This window comes from Alligator sinensis, unplaced genomic scaffold (genome assembly GCF_000455745.1).
Source record: "Alligator sinensis unplaced genomic scaffold, ASM45574v1 scaffold628_2, whole genome shotgun sequence".
Taxonomy (NCBI): domain Eukaryota; kingdom Metazoa; phylum Chordata; order Crocodylia; family Alligatoridae; genus Alligator; species Alligator sinensis.
The window spans coordinates 318,743-342,610 of record NW_005841833.1 but is presented as its reverse complement, the minus strand read 5'-3'; the positions used below and the strand labels follow the sequence as shown (position 1 = coordinate 342,610).

The following is a 23,868-nucleotide window of genomic DNA, read 5'->3' as shown; positions in this document are numbered from 1 at the left end:
ATATCAAGTCTGGGGGCTGCTATGACTTTACCATAGACCTCCTGGCTCCTTATGCTGCACCTCAGCTGATCGTGTTTCCTTACAAGAGGTGTAGCACAGTGCCAGGACACTAAAGGGTCTCTGAGTCTACACATTTCACATCGCAAATGGAAGTTCCACCTTCCTGGCTATAAACATCCATATGAGCATTGGCCTTAGGGTGCAGAGCATATGTGCAGCAAATGGTCACTTGTATAACCCTATTAATTCATGCTGTCTGATTTGTTGTTGCGGGTTTGCCGTGGGGGATTGGAGGGGAAGAATTAGGTACTATAAATAGAAAGTTGACATCCTCCGAAGAACACCCTGTAACACATGGTAGTGGCTGGCCTTGTGGTTCAGAGCCAAGAAGTGAATTTGGAAAATTAGGGTTTGCTGCAGCATTTTTGGTGGCACCAGCATTGATGAAGAACCCAAAGTAGTAACAGAGATGGACTCTGATTCTGCTATCTGTTGCCAATGGAGTGGAAGCCACCTCTTTATGGCAAAAACCCTAAAGGCAAAGGGCGTGTTGCCATTAGTGGAGTTATTCTAAAGATGAATATGACCCATGGAACGTGGAATCTATGGGCGCTCGTACACATGATGGTGGGGCCGTATATATGTGACAAAAAGTGATGGGAAATCATCATTTGTCTAACGTAATGGCATCACCATGTATGATTCTTTTTCATGTAAAAATGTATATGAGTGTGGCAGCTTAGAACACCTCTGATGTATTTTAGTTTGATTGGGACAAGTTGTCCCATTGTAGATAGTCATGTACATGTACATGTCTGGTGGCCAGAGAAGGTGGTGGGGATGGTACATGGGGCGCTGGAAGCCCGGGTGTGCTTGGGGAAGCTTGGGCTTGGCGGGCTTCCAGCACCCCATGGACTGTCCCCTGCCACCCTCTCCAGCTGCCAGTACACCCAGCCTCCTTCCTGCCACCTTCCCACACTGCCCCAGGGGCAAGTCAGCCCATTCCTGGGCAGTCCCAGGTAGTGGGGATGGTGTACGGGGCACGGGAAGCCTGCCAAGCCCGCATGCCTGCCTCTCATATGGCTGGCAGGCCCACCTCTCATACAGCTGTGGTGGCCCCTGTCCTTCTCTCCGTGACAGCGGTGGCCCCTGGGGCCACCCAGGTGCTAGCTGCATGGGTGATGCCCCAGCTTGCAGGCACCACCTACCGGATCCAGCTCTTCCCTGAGCCTGGGTGCTGCTCCCCGTGCGGGCTCCGGGGAGAGTTGGATCCGGTGGGTGCTGCCTGTGAGCTGGGGCAGCACCCTCACAGCTAGCACTCGGCCTGGGCAGCCCTGGGAGCTGTTGCCACCACAGGGAAGCACCGGGTCCCCCCGCAGCTCAGGGGCCACTTGGCCTGCCGGCAGCTCACCCCCCGGCCCCAGGAGACATGGGCAGGCTCCAGGAGGAAAAAAAGAAGGATTAGGACCCTTGCTGCTTTGGGGGTTGTTTTTTTTTGTGTTTTCTTTCCCCTCAGTGGAGCCTGCCCACACGAGCATCCACCGGGGTCACATAGCCCCTGAGCTGTGGGAGGTGTGTTCCTTTCCTCCGTGGTGGGCTGCTAGTGGGTGGGTGCTGCCCGGGGGGTACTGCCACGGCGGAGGGAAGGACTTGGGCCCCCTGCAGCTCAGGAGCCACTGGCAACTCAGCCCCCGGCTGCGTAAGGGGGGGACTGGCTGCGCCAGGGGAAAAAAAAATCATTGGGCCCCTCACTGTTTTATATTGTTTTTTCACGGTGGGCCATCACCGTTTCGTCACTGTGACAGAAGCCCCTACATTGAAATTAAAAACCTTCCATTTCAATTTAGAGGAACTAAACCCTCTCACGTGTGCAAGCGCCCACGTCAAAGATTGTTTGGAAGGATAACTCCTTGTTCCTTCACAATGCCGATTTCAAATATTCCTTATTTCTGTCATTAGCTTTCCAACACAACTAAATCGGCAGAGTTTGCGCGACAATTTCTCATGTCATTTTCCCATTGGCTTTTGAATGACATTGGAGTGTTTTCAAATCTTCAAATGATGATGAAGGCCAAATACTGTGGTCTTTCCTCAGATGTTACTTGGGGCCAAATTCCACGATGTTTAATTGCATGGAATTCCCACTTAATGCTGGGCTGAGTAAGGATCATACAAGTAGCTAACATAAGGAAGTCAAAATCTGAAAAAGGACCTTGGGTTTGGCCCATAGTGATATGCTGTGTTCTGATCACTTATAGGTCATTTGGTAGCTGAAATATGTGGTTGGTCAAAGTACTACAGCAAACCAGGGGTTAACAGTGGTGGCGTTTGCAGCTGTATGATGAACTGCTGCATATTATTAATTCCTTTAAAAAAAAAAAAAAAAAGAAACGAAAGTACACTGAGTGCACTTTAAGCCAATTCCTCCTACTGTTCTTTTGATTTCTGGATTGTGAATATTCTTCAAAATCGACTGTTTGAAGGCTTTGCTTGGTCTATAAGGAATCCTACAGCTGCATAATAGGGGCACAGAAAGTAAGGCACAGTACATTTTCAGAGAGGAGTGTTTACAGAAACCTGGGAAATTGTGCTTTGACCCAAGCTTTAAGAAAAGCTGCATGTGTTTCACTTGTTGCAGCTCTCTGAAAGTTCACGTGTGGAGAAGCACTTCTCACCACGAACAAAGTGCCAAATACATTTGAAATGAAGATTTGCTGATTAAAATGGGCATCTTGGAGCCTCCAGCTGCTGGCAACCATATTGCAAAAACAATTATAGCATTTGTGATCTCTGTGCAGAAGCTGCTGCTTTAACAATCGGGACAAGTTTAAATATTTAAACCAAAAATACTTAATGGTTTAAATATTAAAGAGCCGCGGCTTTCTGCTGATTTTTAAAGTGGGAGGGAAACTGGTTTAGAATCACAATTCCTGTGTTGGAAATGTTGCAGGTGTACAACTGAACACTTTCAAGTTAATTTCATGTTGATCTGCATGGAAAGAATTGCGGAGGCTTCTAGTTTTATCGTAAGCTATATCCTCAAGGCTAAGTACAGACAGTCAAAAAGCCCGAGGCTGAAAGGATTCAGTCTTTGCAAGTTAGTTTAAACTGAACAGATTAAATTGAAACAGAATCCAGGAAATGCAGCTGCATGCCTGCAGTGGCTCGGGCCAGAAGCCAGGGGGTGCTAGAGGGTGGCTCTCTGGCTGTGTGCTCACTTCCTCTTCCTGCTGCCCCTGAGATCTCTGGGATTTACAGTCCAGAATTACAGTAGCAGGACTCTGCAGGGTTGCTTATCACTTCTTTTTCCTGCCTCCAGGTGCCTCTGGGATTTGTAGTCTACAGTCACAACCAGTACTATGTTTGAGCGGGAGAAGGAAGGGGTGTTTAGCCCCCTTCCCTGGCCCCAGACCCCAGCTGGGGTTTGCCTGGGAGAGCGGGCAGCCTCCCCTTCAGACTGGGATGCATCCCCAGCTGGGGTTAACCCCTCCTCCCCACCACCCTTCCCCGTCAGCCAGCCCTCACTGCTCCGGTTAGGGAGCAGAGGAGTGGAGCCAGCCCTGTTCTCTGGAGCAGACAGCACAGTCCAGCCCAGGGCTGGAAAGCATGCTGGGATGCTGGGGGACTCTGATTTAACTTGAACCAGGAAGGGGTCTGGGACAGAAGTTACATAAACTGATTTGACCCAAACCAGTTAAGTCTGATACTACATTCACCCAGGTTTATTTTAAGCCAGTTTCAACCATTTTGAAACTGGCTTACGTGCACTGAACTTTTGTTCTGTTACAGGTTTAAATCTGTTTCTGATTACTTAAACTGGCTGATGTGTAACTTCTGTCCCTAGCCTAAGAGCAGGGAAAGTGCCTGCTATCTCATCCCATTGGGAAAACCTATAGAAGAAGATTGTGGGAGGAGAACGATTTTGCTAAGTTCCTTTCCAGCAGGGATCCTACCATCCAGGACTCGCAGGTCTTTGGTGAGGGTTGGGTTCGGGGTCCTGTTGCTAATGCAGTAGCCTCTGGCTTAGACTTGTGTCCACTTCTTAATTCTTTTACAATCTTCCTGTGCGACCTCAGGTAAGACACTAAACCTCTGCCTCTCTCTGAATCTGTAAAGAATCCTATTTCCTTATTGTATGAGGTATCATCATCAATGTGTACTGGGAATTTTGCCTGATCTCTTCTTTATCCAGAAGGTGACTTTAATGTAAAATTCTTCTAGTCTTAATGGGAAGAGTAAGATTTTTTTCGTAACTCATTAGCTGGATGGAGTAATTAAACAGCCACCATTATTAACATGTTTCGGGTTATTCACACCAGTTCAGTAGCTGGAAGGACATGTCATCCGTTGACAGGCACACTACTGCAGAAAAGCTAACACGCCTGGTTTTGTCCGAGTAGGATCGACCGTGTTACCTTTTGATCAGTCACCATCAGCATAACCCCTAATGACCCAATTTAGCCTAATGAGAGTTCAATGATTTCCATGTAAAGCATCTGTGTTATCCCCTCAGTCTTTTACTACTCACCGAATAATACAGTTCGAGATGAACACAGGGCCTCTTGGCTTTCAGCAGGTCTCTCATTGTGGAAGCAAACCGCCTCTTGTCTCGAGTCACCTTGAAGAAAGTAGGTTTTTCAGTAAACAAAAGGGAAAATCTGCTTCGTACATTTTTGTTTTTGATTAAGACCGTAACGCCTAGCTGGCTGCGCTGCTAATCTGTCTGATTGGTGTAAAAATGGGTACCTTTAGGGAAGCGGCAGTCCAAAAATAATTTTTGCCAATTCTTTCTTTTGAAGCATCCCCTATTAAATGGTAAGGTGTTGAAATCTGCAAAGTTGGTTTGTTGGGGGGCCTGTCTAGCTCAGGAAAAAAGCCCAGAAGGCTTGCCTCCACCTTGCGTGTTATAACACTGAGTGCATTAGTATTGCTGAAGTCGGGGAAACCCATTTTTGCTTTTGTAGAGGTATTCCCCACTATTATCCCCTTGAGTTGTGCCACCGTGAAGTCAAGCGGCAGGATAGTTTGGTGAAGGGGGGATCAAAGTACTTAAACCCTCCGAGTCTCTTCCTATGAAAAAGATGACAAATCTGTTATCCTCTACCCAAGTTTGAGAGCTTCTGAATCATCATCAATAATGCACAGACGGCCGTTTCACAAATGAACGTCTCAATTTCTCTCTCCCCATCAGTTTCTGTAACAGGTTTGCAATCATTGCTCGTACTTCTGCTCATCACCACCTGGTTGTGTAAGCGTTTTACACAACGTTTCGGTGCTCAGTTGTGCATCTGCCCTGTTTCGGAGAGAGAGAAGGAGCATTTCTTTAAGTCGCACGACCGCCTGTAAGAACAGCCAGTAGGGCCTTTACTGACGCTGGTCTTTAGGTGCCATGAAAGGAGTCCCAAGTTACTGACATGTCATTATTTGCATTGCACCCAGGTGCCCTAACCACAATTTTGCCATGGGTGTCCTGCTGTAACGGACTCTGCGCAAACCCATAGGAAGACACGGTTGCAGTGTCTCTAATAGCAATTTCTCATTATGGGCCAAAATTTGAAGGGTTTTTTTTTTCAGTTCTTGCTCAGGGGAACTTCAGTGGCAGGTCACGGTACTAATAATTGGATAGAAAATTGCAGAGGGATCTCATGATTGGTACTCAGAAATATTCCAGTCTGAAAACACAGGCGATAATCTGTGTTAGTCGGAAATAATTAGACAGCAGGTAGGGCAGGGTGGTCCCTTAGAGACCAACTGGAAAACCTTTTTGAGAAGCAATAGCATGACTGCAGGTTTGGTCTTGTAAATCTTATCTGTGCATCCCTGCGTGACTTTCCCTGTGAAGCTGGGCTACTTTTGCAGATAAGGAATGCTAATGAATAAGGCTGGCAGGATTTGTCCCTCATATGCATCTTTTTAATAACAGATGCTATTTAGTATTCATACTTCTCCCAGTCCATTTCCAGAGAATTGTGAATCATCTATAATTGTACTGCTTTAAGCCTATTGTTAGTTTACTTTTCATAAAAGGACATAGCTTTAAAATCTTCTTTTAAAGTTATGTCATTGAGCTATATTGTACAATATTTCTTTAAAAAAAAAAAGAATCCCATACACTTTTATTGTCCCTTAAGATCTATTTTATTACCAATTACATTTCAAAGCCTATTTTCTTAGCAGAAACATATGAATGTTGAGCCATTCTACAGAAAACCTGGTGAACTACTGGAAGTAAATGCTACTTTTGATTAATTTAGTCATTTGCAAACAGACTTAGAAACTGCATTTTTTTTTTTAATTCCTTTTCATATTATTCAATAAAGGGATACCTTGATTTTTCATTCCCTGGAGGCTTTTAGCTTATTAATTTGGACAGTTATTTTAAATATTTGTTATTCATGTTGCACATTTGGTATTGTTTCTGCTCTGTGACTGGATAACTTCTGTGCTTACAAAGAACTTTCAAGTCAGCAAGGCACACTTTTCTTGCCCAATGGCCGTATACCTGTTTTGTCCAAACAACAAAACCGCTTTGAGCCAGATTTTTAAAGCAATTTAGGCACCTTATCTCCAGTTGATTCAGTGCAAGTTAGCTGCCAACATACCTTTTAAAAATGTGGTCCTTTGTCTTTGCACTTACGTTTTTAGCAAACAAAAATTGATAAGGTTGAAAGTTCATAGATGCATCAGATCTCTCCTGGGAAGCAGAATTAATTCTTGCCCACTACTTTAATGATCAATAAAAATCCATTTTTGTCAGACCTGTAATGGAAGCCAATCCTCATATCAAGCAACGTCTTATGAGATGCACCCTTCCCAGGCATTTCAGTCTGTAAAATGGGTAGTATGCGTGCTCCTTGAAGTTATGTATGGCTGTCTGTGACTGGCAACTTCCCTTTAGTTCCCTAGGGCCATCGCAAAACCTTAATGCCATTTTCCCCCCTGTCAACTGCTGTATCCAGCTACAGAAAACTAATTTTGCTTGAATTGTCGTGTGCAATGCAAAAGCAAGAATGTGGAGCAGGCTGCACTGTTAAACCAGCGGTAGGAAATCACATTAAATTCAATGTAATTACATTGTTCTAAAAATGTGATTATGTGTTTCAACTACCAGCCTCCCATTAAATTACTTCAGATCAGTCTCAATCTGTGAAATGAAATCCTCCTGATTTAGATGTAAAAAAAATGTAATAAATATGAGGAAGTGCATTTTGCATTTATATTTTATATCCACCTGCTAGTGTATATTACATTCTCCAACCTCACTCTGCTCCCAGTGTATATATCTCACCTGTTCCATGTGCGAAAGTTATACAGCGACTTCCCTTTTTATCCTGGCTTGCTATTGCTCTGCTGAGCAGGAGCTTTTAGCAACTAAATTTCATGCAAAGCAGCAAAGCTATCACGACTTCATAAATGCATTCTATGGGAAGGACAGTTGACAGCAAAGGCTGATAAAATGTTTTCACTTGTGAGTTGAAGTTCAACTAAATATACCTCTGAGATGCTGCACTCCTGCAAAAATAAGGAGAATTTCAGCTTTGCTATTTTGGACCAGAAAGGCCCTAGGCAATGGTTTAAAGGGTTGGATTTCAAAGACAGCCGCCATATTGCAGATGCAATTTTGTGCCTGAAAATAGTTGTGCCTGCAGTTAATTGCAGAGCAACATGTTAGCAACAAGAAATGGAGTCGGGGAACCTCCTCCGGATGGGGAAAAAAGACTTGAGGACTTGCTGACCAAGACTCAGCCACATACTTAAAGTTAATGGGATCCACGTGCTCAAAGTTAAGTGCTTTCTAATAGGGTTTTGGAATTGTACCTTTTCACTGGCAAATCAGGTAGTCTAAATGCCAGATTTTTTAAAAATCCTGCCCTCCCCACAACCCTTTTAATACACACAAACGGCAGGCATGAATAATTGAGGATACAGTTTTACACTAGTGATAATGTGCCCAGGAAGATACCATTGTTTCATACTTAAGTACATGACTTTGGATGTAGTCATATGATGCAAGAGTATTTGTTGGAGGAAATGATTGCAACTGCAGTTTTGCAGGTGCTAGCAGCTGCAGCAGCAATGAAAATTTTACTATAGGGAGGCCTGAACGTTAAACTCTAAATGGCAGAAAAATTGCACCAAGGAGTTATCTTTGCAAGTGCAAAATTGTTCCTGTGAAAATGTCAGGTTTGAAAATTGGGCCCTATCTAATTTCCTAATACAAGTGTTTATTTTTCTTCATTTCTTGGGCACTCCCCTCCCTTGCCTTGTTGCATGAGTAGAATAATCTGGTCCTATGCCCAGAGTGGGTATCTGTAAATCAAGAGGTTTGTTCCCAATCTCAGTGGCAGCTGCTGCTGGAGCAGAACTGAAGGCATGAGGGATTCCACATGAGTAAGTCTTTGATGGCTACGTAAGGTCAAGCTCCTGTTCAGACTAGCTTCTTATTTTTTACAAACAGTACAGGCCAGTTTTAAATCTTTTCACTTTCCCAAAGAAGATGAATTTCCATTGTGTTCAGTACAGTCTCCCAGGCTAGGGACAGACGTTACACATAAACCAGTTTAAGTGATCAGAAACTGGTTTAAACCTGTACCAGAACAGAAGTTCAGTGCACATAAACCAGTTTCAAAATGGCTGAAACTGGTTTAAGATAAACCTGGGTGAATGTAGTATCGGACTTAACAGATTTGAGTCAAATTGGTTTATGAAACTTCTGTCCCAGACCCTTTCCTGGCTTGAGTTAAATTACAGGCCCTCAGCATGCTTTGCAGCCCTGGTCTGCTCCAGCAAAGAAGGTTTTGGGGGGGGGGGGGGGGGAGGCAGGGCCTACCCCACTGCCAACAGGCAAACCCTGGCTGTGGTCTGGGGCCAGGGAGATTGGCATTTGTAGTCCACACTCACAGCCAGCAGTCAGTTTTTAGCAGGGCAGAACAGCAGTGTACACAAGGGGAAAGGAAATGTAACCAGAGACACCTGGAAGCAGGAAGAGGAAGTGATGATCAACTCTGCAGAGTCCTGCTGCTGTGGTTGTGGACTGCAAATCCCAGAGACCTTGGGGATAGCAGGAAGAAGAAGCGAACACACAGCCGATGCTGGCTACATGCACCCCCCAGCCTCTGGCCTGAGCCACTGCAGGTATGTGGCTGCACTTCCTGAATCAAAAGGAATGCCTGTCCAGTTGTTTCCCAGTTTAATCTCTGCATTTTAGACTAACCTGCAAAGACTGAACTGGTTCAGCCTCAGGGTTTTTGATGGTCTTTACTTGGCCCAATAGCTTAGCTTCACAACGAAAGGGACTATGGGGTTTTCCCTAGGTCTTGTGGCTGCAAGAGTGGGCAGGATATGTGCTTGTTTTCCTGAAGGCAGAACCACACTGGAGGAGAACGATGGTTAATCTTGATGCTTCCTTGGAAAATTGTTGGAAGTAGGTCTGATTGGCAGTCTTTGAAGAGATCAATTAGAGGAAGGAAATGAAAGCTCCTTGGGCGGCCATTGCACAGGATATGTCTGAAGATCATTGCTGTAGCGGAGAAAGCTAGAGGCTTACCTGTAAAACGGGGGGTTCCATTTCTGTGGCCAGGGGGATTTAGGGGGTATAAAATAAGTAGGATGCCTGTAGTGATCCAGTAGAACTTTACAGAGAAAAAATGGCCAACGTTCTTTATCAGAAAATGGCATTTTTGACAAAATATTCATTAATTTGATTTCAAAAAATATTTTTGTTTTGATTTACATGCATTTGTGTAGTGTACATAGACGTGACTGCACAATAGCTTAAAATGAAACCTTACTTTTGTATATCGTGGGAGTAGAGGGCATGAGGGGGTGGGTATAGGTTTGTGGGGAGCTGTGGGGATGTGGGTGTGGGTATGTGTGGGGGATAGGTGTGGGGGTATGTGTGTAGGGTGAGGGAACATGTGGATGTGTGTGTGGATATGCGGTTTGTGGGGGGGCTGTGTGCAGGGGAGGGTGGCTGGGGTGGTGTGAGGGCATGTGGGTGTGGGGGTCTGTGTATGGTGGGGTGTATGCTTGTGGGACTTGCCCTATGACGACACTCACTGTCTCTCTCTCTCTCTCTCTCTCACTGTGCACACACACTCACTCTGTGTCTCCCTCATTGTGTGCGTAAACATGCACATGCACACACACACACACACACACCCCCCTTCCATTCCTGGCCCCAAGATACTGGTGTGGCCCCATGCTCCTGTGGTCCAGCAATGTAGCTCGGGGCCATGTGGTGCTGGAGCAGGCATGCAGGGAAGCAGTAAAAGCCAGGGCAGGCAGAGGGTTCTGGGTGGCAGGGGCGGGGATGGGAGGGGGCTGGGAGTGGGGCAGGGCTGGGCCAGCCTTGGTGCTGGCTCACCCTGGGTCCTACTGCCCCGGCTCCTGTCATCTTTGACAGGCAGCCAGGAGCAGAGAAATATTAATTTTCTAAATTATTTAGAGGCCCCATGGGCTGGCTGGATCCAGCCCGTGGGCCATATTTTGCCCGTATTTTGGTTTAGGGACGCATCCTCTCACTGTTATCATATGCAAAAATGGTGAGCTGTCCTACCTCTAAGTTAAGGAGAGAGTCTGCTGTTGGGGTTGTCTTCCTTAGAGCCCTGGGAAAAGGAAAATCTGAAGGGGAAAATCTTCTTTCCATTCCCGGCTTATGACAGGGGAACCAAGTGGGAAGCCTCCCACCAGTCTCAAATACTTTATCCTTAGGTCAGTGTTGCTTCATTTAATGAACTCAGAGGTGGAGATAAATAAATAGATAAATAAATGTGTGTGTGTGTGTGTGTGTGTGTGTGTGTGTAATATATATATATATATATATTCCAAGTTGGGCATTGCGGTAGAAAATCACCCTTATCTCTATTCATGTAGTCATTCCCATTTTACTTGCTCTAAATTTACTAGAAGATGTTAAGAATCCCCCATGCATATGAAGATTATTTTGTCCCTAGGTGCCAAGCTGTGATCATCACTTGGCACCTCTGAGTTGAGTGCACTGTGATGCCCCTTGTTAAAATGACTTTACAGTTGAATTCCTTTATTGAAGATGGGGAATACCCCATAAGCAGTACAGAAACCCTTGTTGAATTAGCTGGTCTTTTTTGTGGTTAGACACCCTGTATCTCAGAACAATTTCAGTATTCACTTCCTCTAAACAAGGCTCATTAATTGCAAATTCATGACTAACAGGGTTAGGGACTGGTTAGAATTGAAAAAGCAGCCTGTAGAATAGGAATGAAAGTGCTTAACGCTCAGTGGGACACAATGTCTTACTGTGAGCTGCTTTTGCTGGAAACATCTGAATATATTATAAAGGGTCGTCGTACCCTCTTTAGCGAGGGTTGAGTCACCCACGCTTTCCCCCACAAGTGAAAACCTGTATTTGAAAGTGTTTATTACCTAAAGTGCAGCGTATACTCTGAGATTTTAAACTATTTGTCAGGTAGTTAGTGTCTAAAAATGTGTCACCTTAATTAAATCTCTTGGTTTTTTTCCTCGCTTTTTGTTCATGATATTTTACAAAGTTGCTTTTTAACCGATCTGCCAAAGAGGTGCAGAAGGTGAAGCGCAAAGGTTGATCAAGGAAATGGAAGGCGCTTATACCGTGACAGAGGAAACAGAGATGCCAAATGGAACTGAAATCCTGGCACTGCAGAATGGGTGCACTTGTATATTCCTAGTCTTAAAATAGAGTAGACTTTTCATAGAGAAGTAAGGCTGGAAGGGACCTCAAGAGATCATCTAATCCAACCAGGACTCAAACCTGCAACCTTGGTGTTATTAGCACCATGAGCTAATGATTGCACGACTTGTGATTTGCCCGACTGTAGTTTCCAAAAGCCCTAAGAGCTATTGCAGCCTCATTTTGTTAGACTGTAAGAATGAGTTTTCAATAGTGCATTATAAAAATCGGTAATGCATGAAGGTCCTCTGCTCTCAAATTATGGAAGTGACTCGTGTTAACAAGAAGGCCGTGCTCCTCACTTAATGGCCACTAGAAATCTGTCTGCTGCGCAGGGGGAAGTGCAATACTTTAGAGAAAACCAGTGCGATAATTAAATGGACAGGGGATTTGGCGCAGGAAAGGGAGATGTCAGATAATTTATTTTTGATGACAAGAAGGGGAATTTGAGGAAGACGGCTGATAGAAACAAAGCCAAAGGGATAATACCAGACTGAACCCCTCCTGCACATGAGCGGCATATGTATGATCACCTTGAATAACAGCAGTCGTTTTCTTTTGAGGGCTTCAAAGTCTCAGCAAGCATCAGCTGGCTGATTCTGCAGTCTACCCTTTCTCGACGTGGCGGTTACCTGTGATAAGTAAGGGCTTTGCATCTCAGAGTCATGCGGTTACTGTCCATGAGTTTCTGAATAGTTTGAACCCATCCCATGTTGCTCTGTTCTGCTCACTGCCTTCTCGAGCTGGAAGAAGAGTTTGGGGCACGTGTGTGTACATTAGCTCTTGGGTGTGTCAAAAAAAATCCCTTCGGAGTCCCCAGACTTGGTCAATATTCAACATTTTCCAGGATGTAGACGGGTGTAACCATTATCGTTAGGTATAATCATCTCCCGACTCTGCCCATTTCCAAATATCTAAATTATTTAATCACAACCCACCCAGTTAACAGCACCCAGGTCTTCATTTGAGACTGGGAAAGTGGGAATGGATTTGGTTCCCTGAAATTGCTGCATTTTTACTTAGACGACACACGGGGCTCATCAGGCACCTTTCATTTAGCTCTGCCTTACCTAGCTCCTCAAGTACTGTATCGTGTTCGAGTCCAGTGTGAAACCAGGGGTTGTCCTGCTTGCCTTCAGCCCTGTAAGCACACAGCAGCGAAAGCTAGAGCTTCATCTTAAAAGCCCCGCAAGGATTAGAGCATCCTTACAAAGTTCCCCTTGCCCTGGGCGAGTAATTTCTTTTGACAGGCAAGTAAAATGTCATTAGTTTCTTGCATTATCATCAATCAGCATGGTGAATGGCAAGCAGTTTTTGTGCCAGAGCTGGTAAATTTTCATGACAGTTTTGCAGGGCTGGATTAAGCATTCGCAGATGATGCCGGGCCTTGAGTTGGCAGCTGCAGAGGGCGACATGGTTTTGACCTCTTTCCCCATGCAAGGTGGATCTTTTAGTCAGGCAACCGCTTTCAGGAGCAGGAATCCTGCTTTGCCAGAAAAAAACGGGGAAGAGTGGGAAGAGCAGGGCTTGCGCCCGGTTTCTGCATAAGAAAGCTGTGGAGGAGAGAAACTGTTTAAGTGGTGCTGGGGTTGAGAAGGCTTGTTTTGAAGAGATCCTCCACCCCAGGGCTTGAGCATCTCAGCAGATTGTTCCTGGGATGTTCGGCAGTCGAGACATGAGGACCAAGCCATCGTTTTCTGTGGAATCTACGTTGGTTCTGGGTTGAGAAGACCAGCAATGGGGGCTGGGGTAAGCCCGTCTTGATGAGAGAGAGGGCTTAGAGGGTAGGCAGTCATGTCATCTGCAACAATTCTTTGGGGTCCCAGAAGCAACCCACGGGGAGGCTCCGTGTGAAACAGTCAGAGATCAGGGATCACTGGGTTATTAACCAAAAATGATGGTTTTCTAGTGAGCTAATCTGGGCCTTATCCAACGTGGGTGACAATGTAGGTGGATACAGTTTGCTGTGAAGTGTTTATTCGCTGAGAAGACTGTTCAGAAGTTTTTGTCTGCCACCCAAGGCTATTGCAGCCAGAGAGCTGGTTCCCATTGGAAATCACAGATTACTTGCCCACTAGGTGATCACTTTTACAGACCACATAGTCATAGCGCTTGCTAAGGTTTGCACTAGGAGCAGAAAATATCCTTTTTTGGGGGTGTAATATATGGTACTGTCTTTTCAGAAAAAGTCCAGGTCTGGAGCTTTATTGGATATTGAATTCCATCTTGTTGAGAGAGAGGGAGATTACTTCCTGAGCTCAGCTTATTCACCTTCCTCGCACCAACTCCTCAAGGTGAAGGGGCGCACTGATATGATTGATCGGCAAACGCAATAAGACGGCTGCTACATGTGACAAGGATATATAAAGAATATATATATATTTTTGACTGTACAGGCAAAATGTCATTACTAGCAATGTTCAGCAGTGCAGTGTGCAACCCAGTTAACGGTGCATATTTTGTGGTCCCCGTTTTTTCTTTGATTAAACAACATAAAACCCTATAACATAATTTGATAACAGCAGTAGTTGGGTCAGACAAACTGCTTGTACCCCTTAAAAAGTATCAGGGTTTTTACTGCTGTGCTGCACCTTGCCCAGTTTTCTCTTGTTTTACTCTTTCTCCAGATAACTTCTATGGCAGGGGTGGGCAGTTATTTGGGCTGGAGGGCCACTTGAGTTTTGGTGAGCTGTTGTGGGCTGGGCCGGGGGTGTGCTGACCCGATGCAGCCAGGGGGATGGTGCTGACTTGGGGGAGGGCAGTTGATCCTATCTGGCCTGGGCTTGCCCACCTTGCACCCACCACTGGGGGATCTGGACAGAGTGAGTGAGTGGGTATAATCTCTCCATGGCCTCAGTGGGCAGGGAACACATTCAGCCGGGCAAATGGGATGGGATGGGGCCATGGGTGGATGGGGAGCAGTGTCCAGGGAGGGAGCCAGGATCACAGGGCTGTGACAACATGGGACCTGGACCTGGAGCAGATCTGTGACCTGCTCCCCGCACGGCCCCGTGCTGTCGCTGTCCCATGATCCCAGTCCAGGCCCTGCCCACCTATCCCACACCTGGATGCTGCTCCCTACCCTACTGTGACACCGTGCCATTCACCTGGCTGAGCGCACCCTGCCAGTGGGGGTCCTGGCCAGTCTTCATGGAGAAACAGCCTGCCTGCTCTTTCTGGCGCCCCTGGCGGTGGCTGCGGGTTGGACGTGCTGGGATGCTGGGCAGCAGGGCTGGCTCGGTGGTGACACTGGCAGCGGGAACTGGAAGGAGCTGTCATGGCTGCCAGGGAGCTGAGTCCAGCCCCTGCCATGCTGCATGCCCAGGGCAGTGGGACTGGCTGCATGTGCCATGCCTGGGCTGGGCAGGGCTAAGGGATCCTCTGCAGGCTGGATATAATCCCTTGTTGGGCTCCTGGAGCTGGCCCGCGGGCCATATTTTGCCCACCCGTTCTATGAAAATTCCTGTCCAGGTGCTTAAAGTTTTCTCTTTCTCTCCTTAGATATCAAACAGTATCATTATTGCTGCCAGTTAACAACCCTTCCTTTTTGCATTTTAATCCAGTACACTGAACGGTGATGTAAAATGCATGAAACATTTGCTAAAAGACCACCTGAAGCAGGCAATTCATTAAGCACTAAAGGCCAGATTTTTAAAAACGTATACAAGTGCCAAATGCCCCTAGAAACCAAGGAGAATTTGGCACTTTAAAATCTGGCCCTTTACTTTCTAATGTATCCATCTGTGGTTCCTACTGCAGTTTGAAAACAGTCTTTCAGCTAAAGGCTGCCTGTATTGAGTGACTTCATCCGCTTTTTTTTTTTTTTGCCCCAGAAGAGGCTGCTTAATAGGATGCACTGGAATTGCATTGTGTTTAGAGTGGGCTCTCTGAGTTAGTCTGTAAACAGTCAGATTAATACAGCAAACACAAAGGCATTTGCCAACCTCCTCTAGTCAACACAGAGGTAATCCACATCATCCATGTTCTGTTGCTAGAGTTTTGAAAGTTCAACACTTACGCAGCTATAAATAGTGGTAAAGTTGCATTCAGATGCATTCATTTTCAAAGATGTTCTCTAACTTTTATATATTATAAATCCTTATAGTTTTAACATCCTCTTTCTTTTCAGTCTGCACCTTCTCTCTTTCAGTTTCTAGCCTACAGTCATACCGACAGATGGGCTATATCAGTGAGCAAATTTGAGTTACTACTAAGACCTGAAGATGGGAAGGTATCTTTGTACTACACCACAAGATGCAGATTCTAAATTATTCCAAACCAAATACAATTTTGGAATAGCCTTTGGAAGGTGCTACATCAGGGGCGGGCAGTTATTTTGGGCAGAGGGCCGCTTACTGAGTTACGCCAAGGCATCGAGGGCTTCCTGACAAGGGAGCCCTAGGCAGATTAATATTAATTTTCTAAATTTTTTAGGGGCCTCATGGGCCGGATAGAATGGCCTGGCAGGCCGCATCTGGCCCCCGGGCCGCATTTTGCCCACCCCTGTGCTACATGAATTTTAAGCTGTGCTTCCCAGCGTGGCACTGCGGACAGAGGGTCGGTTCCTGTTTCTGCCACTTCATTTTTGAGAGATCTTGGGTAAAATTGCTTCTTTCCTCGTGCCTCAGTTCCCCGTGTTTAAAATGTCACTAATTATTTCTGACCCACTTTTGTAAAGTGTGTTTTGATCTCTACTGGTGAAAAAGGCTAGATAAGAGCTAAGGATATGCTCAAAAAGCTTGTCTAAAATTGTATTGGTCCAACAGAAGTTATCACCCAGCAAAAATATCCTTGCTGGGTGTGTCTACATGTGCTATTAATTGCCCACCCCTGCCATAGAAAGCTTACTGTTCAGTAAAATACTAGGAGCCCGGGCCTAGCTGCCCTGGCAGGGGATGATGCCCCAGCCCCCATACCCATCTCGGAGTGGGAATTGGGCAGCAGACGGCTGCCCAGGGTAGGTGTGCAGGGCTGGAAGACAGCTGCCCGGGAGGTTGGACAGCTCCCCCTGCTCCCTGGGGCCCAGGCCTGACCCCAGTGCCCCTTCCCTAGAGCTCTCCCTGTGCAATGTCCCATCTCCAGCTGTGATCTCGGAGCCGGGACCCAGCAGCTGCCTGCTGCCAGTGCAGGGGACAGTATCCCCAGCCCTGGCTCCAGTCTCGGAGCTGGGGCCTGGTGGCAGGAGGGGAATTGCTCCCGGTCGGCTGTCTACCCATGTGCTACAGCGCAGTAGCTACTGTGCGGTAAATCTATCTGTATTTACAGGGAGTAGAAAATGACACAGCCTGCATTACTGCGCAGTAGCGCACGGGTACATACTGATGCTTTTCCGCGTAGTAGATTAGCCTACCGCACAGTAAAGCATCTCATGTAGACGCACCCGCCTTGTGAATATTTTGTGGACCATCATGGCTACAATATCCCTTCCACACTACCACAGTCCAGATAAGAGGCAGGTGTTATTATTGTTGTAGTTGCCGTTGTTATATGCAGGTTCCAAAAAATGTATACGCTTGAAGTTGTGCCCTGGATTTTGATGTAAAATACTAAGTCATATTTTATTACATTATGAGCCCTAAAAGCAGATAAGTGTTATTTGAGTCTGGGAATCAAATGTTACTCTCGTGCAAGTGGTGAAGAACTGAACTGAAGGGCACAAGCCCAGTCTGTGCCACAAGAGCTGCAGACACACAAACTGGTCCCTTCCCTGCCATACGCACGCATGGCAAAAGAAAACTGTTAGCTCTGTCAAGTATAACTAACAATCTACCTCCTTTATGACATGTGCAGCTCTGTAATGGTGAGCAAGTTTAGAGAAAGACCCCTTTTAATTAGATTTTTCAGCTGCTTACAAGAACAGAAGTGCGTTTGGGCTGTAAAAGTAAGATAGTTTTTTTTTTTTTTAGGGTATATTTCTAAAGGGTAGCTCTTCAGTAAAAGGAAACCTGTAACCATCTTTGTCTTTACATGAAGAAACCTATGTCTGACTGATATTTTCATCGTGGTTTTCAAAGCTGTGTTTTCTTCATGATTATAGCAACCTCCGCTTCAAATACTTTGGACACTTTCCGAGTTGATAACACATCACCCCCTTGTACTTCTAGGCTTTAAGGAACAGTTTCATTTAGTGTGGCATTGTATCATTGCATTAGTTTCAAGGTGAAGGATGTAGACCAGGCATTTCAGATCCTCCAGAGAAAGGCTGAAGAGATTGCAGGCTTTGATTTACTTTTTTTTTTTTTGTCCTGTAGGCTTGTCATATACACAGCCTCTTCAGCACTTAGCTCTTCTTTATCCAGAGAAACCACACCATAGCCTGTTTTGTTGGAGAAAAGAAGTGAGAGGTCATACACTTGAAGTCTTTGAGATGCTTCAGAGGATAATAGGAGCAGATGTTGATGATTTTTTTTTTTTTTTTAATTAACGATAAGCAACATATTTGTATACATGGAGGAAAAATAAAATCTCTCTCTGGCTCTCCTTAAATGAAGGCAGAGCCATGAACTTGTTCCCTAGACATATTCATGGTAACTAGAGAAGAATAAGTGTAGAACATGAAGAATGTTATGAATTATTTGTACAAGCAGGATTTAAGATAGGGGACTGAACTTACTGGCTTCATTTGACTCCTAATTCCTCTACAGTAGCAATAATTACTTATTGTTTGTATAGTACTTTGAACATGTGAAATACAAACGAACGATTCCTAGTTTGGTAAATCACAAGCCGCGTGGCAGGCAAAAGCCCAGGGGCCTGATCCTTCTCTCCCTTAGGAGGGTGTAATTCAGGAGTTGAGGGGGCAACATGAGTACAAAGCTGGTGTAGCTGAGAGGAGAGCTCCTGCTGTCAGGAGCGCAGTATAGGTAAGAGCTTGTGGGACAATCCAAATCCACCTTTATTCATAGTGTGAGGACAGTAATTTGTATGTCAAAAGCCCAACCATGTCTCCTGGTGGATTGAGTGTTGGCATTTAGCGCTAAGAAGATGCCAATTGCTGAATGACTCTGATCCACCATCCTTAGACCCTTTGGAAACCTGTGGAAATACGTTGAAGCCCAGTGTCAGCTTTCAACTGAGCAAACGGACAAGGTCTCCGCAATAAGGATGCCATTTCTTCATGGAGTTTAAGAACCTTCGAAAGTTGAGTAAATTTTATTATCCCCCTTTTGAACCAAGACCCAAGGAGGTGAAGTGACTCATAGGCAGTGCGGTGAGCCCATGGAATATAACCCGTCTTCCCATTGTAGAGACCATCGTCCTGCTTCCATTTTAAAGTAATGTATTCCATTGTAACTGCAGTTTTAAAAAGAGCCTTGTCAGTGGAATATAAATGTTGCCTATTGCAAAAAGCTGCATGAGTTAAATTTCTGATTATTTTTTCTGCTGTCTTTTGTTATAAACCAGTGCAAAAGGATCAGCTTTCAGATAGGAATATCCACAAATAAAAGTTAGTGGTTCTACCATCAAGCTATTCAGGTTGTGTTTCACCGCTCTTGGCTGATTTCTCCTTTGTCTACCTCTCTGGTTTGGAAATAGAGCTGCCTGAAAGACAGCATTTCTGTTCAACACGCCGCGTCAAGATTTCAAATTTTTGTCTTTAAAAGAATTGGAACCAGAAGTCAGAATCTCAGAATTTTACGAGCAGAATATTTTAAAATTACCGCACTGAAGCAGTTTATTGAGTTACGATTGAAAAGTTTTATTTCAACCAGGTTGAAATGTTTCATTTCAACTTCATATTTTAGGATTGACCCTTACTTGAATGCTAAAAATGGATTTTCCCCCCCCTTGTTTCCCATCAAATACCGACAAAATCGGTCCCAATGAAATGCCCCAATTTTAATTGAACTGGTATTTTCCAGTAGAAAACTGTTCTCTGAAAAATGCTGAACAGCCCTACTTGGAAGCTTTGCAAGGTAGTGTTTGAATGTTTTAAAGCATTTTCAATGGCTCTCTCTTACTTTTGCAAATGCAGCCTAATAACCTGGCTGTAATGCTTCTGGGACACCAAGAAAATACACGAGGGGGTGACACCTTCTCTCATTTTGCCTCTCAGTCTCTCTTTACTATTTCCTATACACACATGCTTCAGAAAGTAAAATAAAGCTCTAATATTAAAGCCGTCGAGAAAATCCATTGAAGCCAACAAAGCTTTTGGTAATTTACAGTAGCTGAGGACTTTTCTTAAAAGTTTAGGAATAATTAAAAACAATAGATACAGGCGGGGGTGATGGAAATCCCCTGTATTTTGTTATTTAAAAAAAAAAAAAAAGGGGGCCTGTGTGTTTTGACCAGCCCTCAAAATAACTCAATTTTTTTTCCCACTTCCAGTGGAGGAATTCTGCTAAAATATTCAAGATTTTTTCAGCCTGCCCTATTTTGATCTTAGGTCTTTTAAAGCTGCCTTAGAATCATAAGCCGTCATACTCAAAGGAAAGTTGCACTAATTTGTCTGCTCTAATAGTTAATTTATCATGTGGAAAGTACTTCCCTGCCAGAATCCAAATTAAAATCCTGTTTACTCTTTTCATTATTCAAAATCCAATATGCTAGTGAGCTTTAATGCTTAGCATATTTTGAAACACTTGGTGGGCTGAAAAAAAACCCAAACCGGGTTGATAGCTTTACCTCTTTGTGTACAAACCTGATAATTGCATTGTTCTCCTTTAGCATCCCGTTCTCGATACGTTCTGCAAACAGTTTTACGAGTCCATGATCCATTGGCCTCTTTTCAGGTATCGGCCACCACGTTGACAGAGTGATTTTGTTCTTGCTGTGCATATTGTTGGCTGGCACCTTTTTTCCTCTTTCCTTTCCGCCGAATGTTTTGGCGTTGCCTTTATTGATTTAGACCAGAGAAATCCTTGTGCAAGACGGTAACAGCTGCTTTTGTGCAAACTGTCTTGCCTGTGCTTGACAGGGTTAAAAAACACAGGAACAAAAGGTTACATAAAAATAGCAGATGCAGAGCCAAGTGGAGGTAAGGAGGAAGGTGTTTTCAGATGCAGTTGGAATATGGGACAGGGTGGAGGTGAAAAGTGGAGATGCAGAAAGGATATTTCCACGAGGCAGGGGGAAGGCGAGTCGAATTGTTTTTTTGGCGTGGATGAGACTCAATGCTACCACTTCAGGTAAAACCCCGGTTCTCTCTGCAAGCTGCTGTCTCTGCCTTTAATTACTGATCGCTCTTTATCCCTAAGGGCAAACATCTGCTTTTGTCCCATCATCCGCTGTTGTCTTATTTTGCTGGTAACACCTGTTTCCACGGGGAATAGCTCAAGATCATGTTAAGGTTTTTTTTTTTTTTCCTGATGTCCTTACTCAGATCCCATTCCTTGGGGTTTTGTTCAATGCATTGCAGTCGCCCTCTGTTCCACATTGCCATCTGTCTACCATCTATCTTTATCTTTCCTCTTGGCTTTGTAGGCTGCCTGTTTTTAACTTATGTACTTAGGGAGCAGGCTATTTGTGCTTCTACCATCATACTCTTTCTTGCTTGTATTACTTCTATGTGCATTTAGAATAATCATTGTATTTACATTGAAATTTAGTATGGACCAGCGGTTTCTCAACCTTTTTAGGCTCAAGGCATCTCTCATTAGGTTCAAAGGACCCCTCAGAAAAGGCCAGCTCTTAGCTTTCACTTATTTTTGAGTACAGAAAAATAGTAGAGATGTTTTTCTCTTGCAAAGAACTCAGAAAGACCACAATAGGCCAGAATGGTTTTGACACTGTGGATTCCTATTTGAAATCTCTGTGCCTTATCCTGTGAATCATGTGTAGGTGTTTGCGCAGCTAACAGCATTAATGTTGTGCGACACCCTGCAGCACCCTTCAAAGGATCTTGTGGCACCCTGGCTGAGAATCGCTGTCGTGTTGTTTCAGGAGGCTTCGGTGATAACCGGGGTAGTCTGCAGCAAGGCCATTATTACTTAAAAATGAAACGGTTTCTTAGAGTCAGGGCCTGATCCTGTGGGTTACTGAGCATCTCAATTCCTGCCCTGAGCTGTGTGTGCTCAGTACATGCAGAAGGGACTTAGCACCACCTCTGCCCTGTAGATAAATAGCACTAGTATTAAGACATTCGCAGAACCATGGACTCAGTCTTTTGTACCTTGGCACTGCAGGACATAGCACCTCTTATCAGTTAGTCCCTATTGCAGAGAAGCCAGGTTGATTTTGTACCAGAGGCCCTGAACTACTGTTGCTCTAGCGATCTTGGTTCAGTTCCTATCTCTGCCACTGATTTCCTCAGTGATTTTGGACTTAATTTCCTTTTGTCGCCTTTTTGCATTAACCCTGGTGTTATGAATACTTCCGTTCTTTGTCTTGTTAGTCTGGATTGCTCCTCAGGGAGCAACTCTCTTCACCAGGCGTGTGTATAATGCCCAGCACAATCGAATCCCCGTCCTGATTGAGGCCTGTGACTGTTGCATTTATTATAAAAAAATAATCGTAACAATAGTGTACTATATCTTTGGTGTTTTGCATGTACAAACTGCGTGCAGAAGACCTGCGATAGCTGCGCTCAGTCAGTCCCAAACTCCCTTGTCGTATTGTCTGGCTCGTGTTGGAATCCAATTATTATTTTAATACACTGTTTGGGGTTTAACACATTTTAAAATGCATATCTTATAAATATAAACTCGCCACCCCGGGGCATAGTTGAGAATTAATTAGTTTGTATTTGTACAGTTCTTTGAACATGTAAAGTGCTCTGTAAGGGCTCACGATTAACATTTCTGCGATCTGGTTTTGTCTTGAAGGAGAAGGCGGCTGAAGCATAGGAGTGGGAATCGGGATATATGACTTCTAATTCTTTTTCTGCCTAGGACTCCCAGAGTAATTTTAGGCAAGTTGCTTAACCTCCCTATGGCTCCGACTCCTCATTGGTGAGCTGGGGATAATTCTTTCTTTACTGGGGCAAAAGGGGGCATTGTAAGGCAGAGTCCATTAAAGTTTGTACAGTCCTTTCTGCTCCATCAGAAGGTTATGGTTCTAGCCATTATTAATATGACGTGACCAAGGGTGAAGTCAATTCAGATGGAGGTTTTTCCTTTCTGTATAATAGCAGGGGGAAGAAGTGATGTGTTTTTTTCAGAGCTATTTTAGAAACTTTCCTTTCTCATCATTTTAAGCATGTCCCATCTGCTCCAAGCACTTTCCTGTTTTATTTTCTAAATATCTTTTCATTTCGTTTCTATTTTGAATTTCTTTTTGTCAAGATTTTACATCCCAATTATAGCTGCTTGATGTGCTAGTCATGGTGAATTTCAAGCAGGGATCCACTTCTCAGATGCTTTCAGTCAATTGAATGGGGCACAGTAGAAGTTCTTGTACCACTTTCCTTTGGGTTTAAATCCCACTCTCAGTTCTGGAGTCATCTCTCCCAGCCTCAGTAATCTCTGCTTTTGTTGCTGTGAGAGTGGCGAGAAAAGGTTTAGAGCCACTGAATTCAAACAGGGGTCACACATTCGTGGGGGAAGATTGACTGTAAAATATTTCTTACCAGTGTGTGTCTATGGATGGGGTCAGATGCCTCTGCTTTCCCCCTCCGTTCAGTGGAGCTGGCATGGCAGGATACGCGGAAGAGGCGCTGGTCAGAGAAAAAGCACAGTCAAGGCTCTCACGTGGCTACCGTATAAACTGTGTTTAGCATATGTATAGCTGGAAAGGAACAATCTTACAGGAGAGCGCCAGGTTCATTCCTAGGGAAGAATCTGCACAGAGGTTTGGCCTAGGTCTCCATCAAGTCCCATCTCCCTGGCACTTCCGTGAAGTTGCTGTACTGTTTTCTAACGATCTGAACATCCATGATATTACTTTTGTCCTCTTATGGGCTCACACATATCAGGAAAGGCCCCTTTTAAATGCCTGAATGTACCAGCAGCCTGTAATGTGCGCTGTACAGCTCTCACTCGTTTATCTGTCTGGCCTCTGCCGTTGTTTCCATTGCTCTCTTCTAATTCTTGTCAGGAAGAGTAAGAGGTACAAGTGAGCCCGAATCAAAACAAGTTTTCAGAAACGTTCCTATTCGCTTCTGAATTGTTGGTTTAAGGCTCATGGGCAGAAGGAGTCAGGAACGTCAGCTGCTTTTAACTTGCTCTCCCAGGCTATATGTAGCCTGATTTTTATGCGCTAACTCCCATGATCAGTCACTCGGGGTAAATGCTGCAATTCAC

General features: G+C 44.7%; 1 protein-coding gene across 3 annotated transcripts in view; it reads left to right on the top strand.

The window, feature by feature from the left end:
• TMEM132B (transmembrane protein 132B) overlaps positions 1 to 23,868 on the top strand; it is a 301,506-nt gene that overhangs the window by 67,399 nt on the left and 210,239 nt on the right. The window contains exon 1 of one of the 3 annotated variants that reach the window (XM_025197775.1): positions 20,724 to 20,817. The exons of the other annotated variants lie outside the window; for them this stretch is intronic. The gene's annotated coding sequence lies outside the window, so the exon portion shown is untranslated. Of the gene's footprint in view, positions 1 to 20,723; positions 20,818 to 23,868 lie in introns of those variants that run through there. 3 annotated transcript variants of the gene reach the window in all.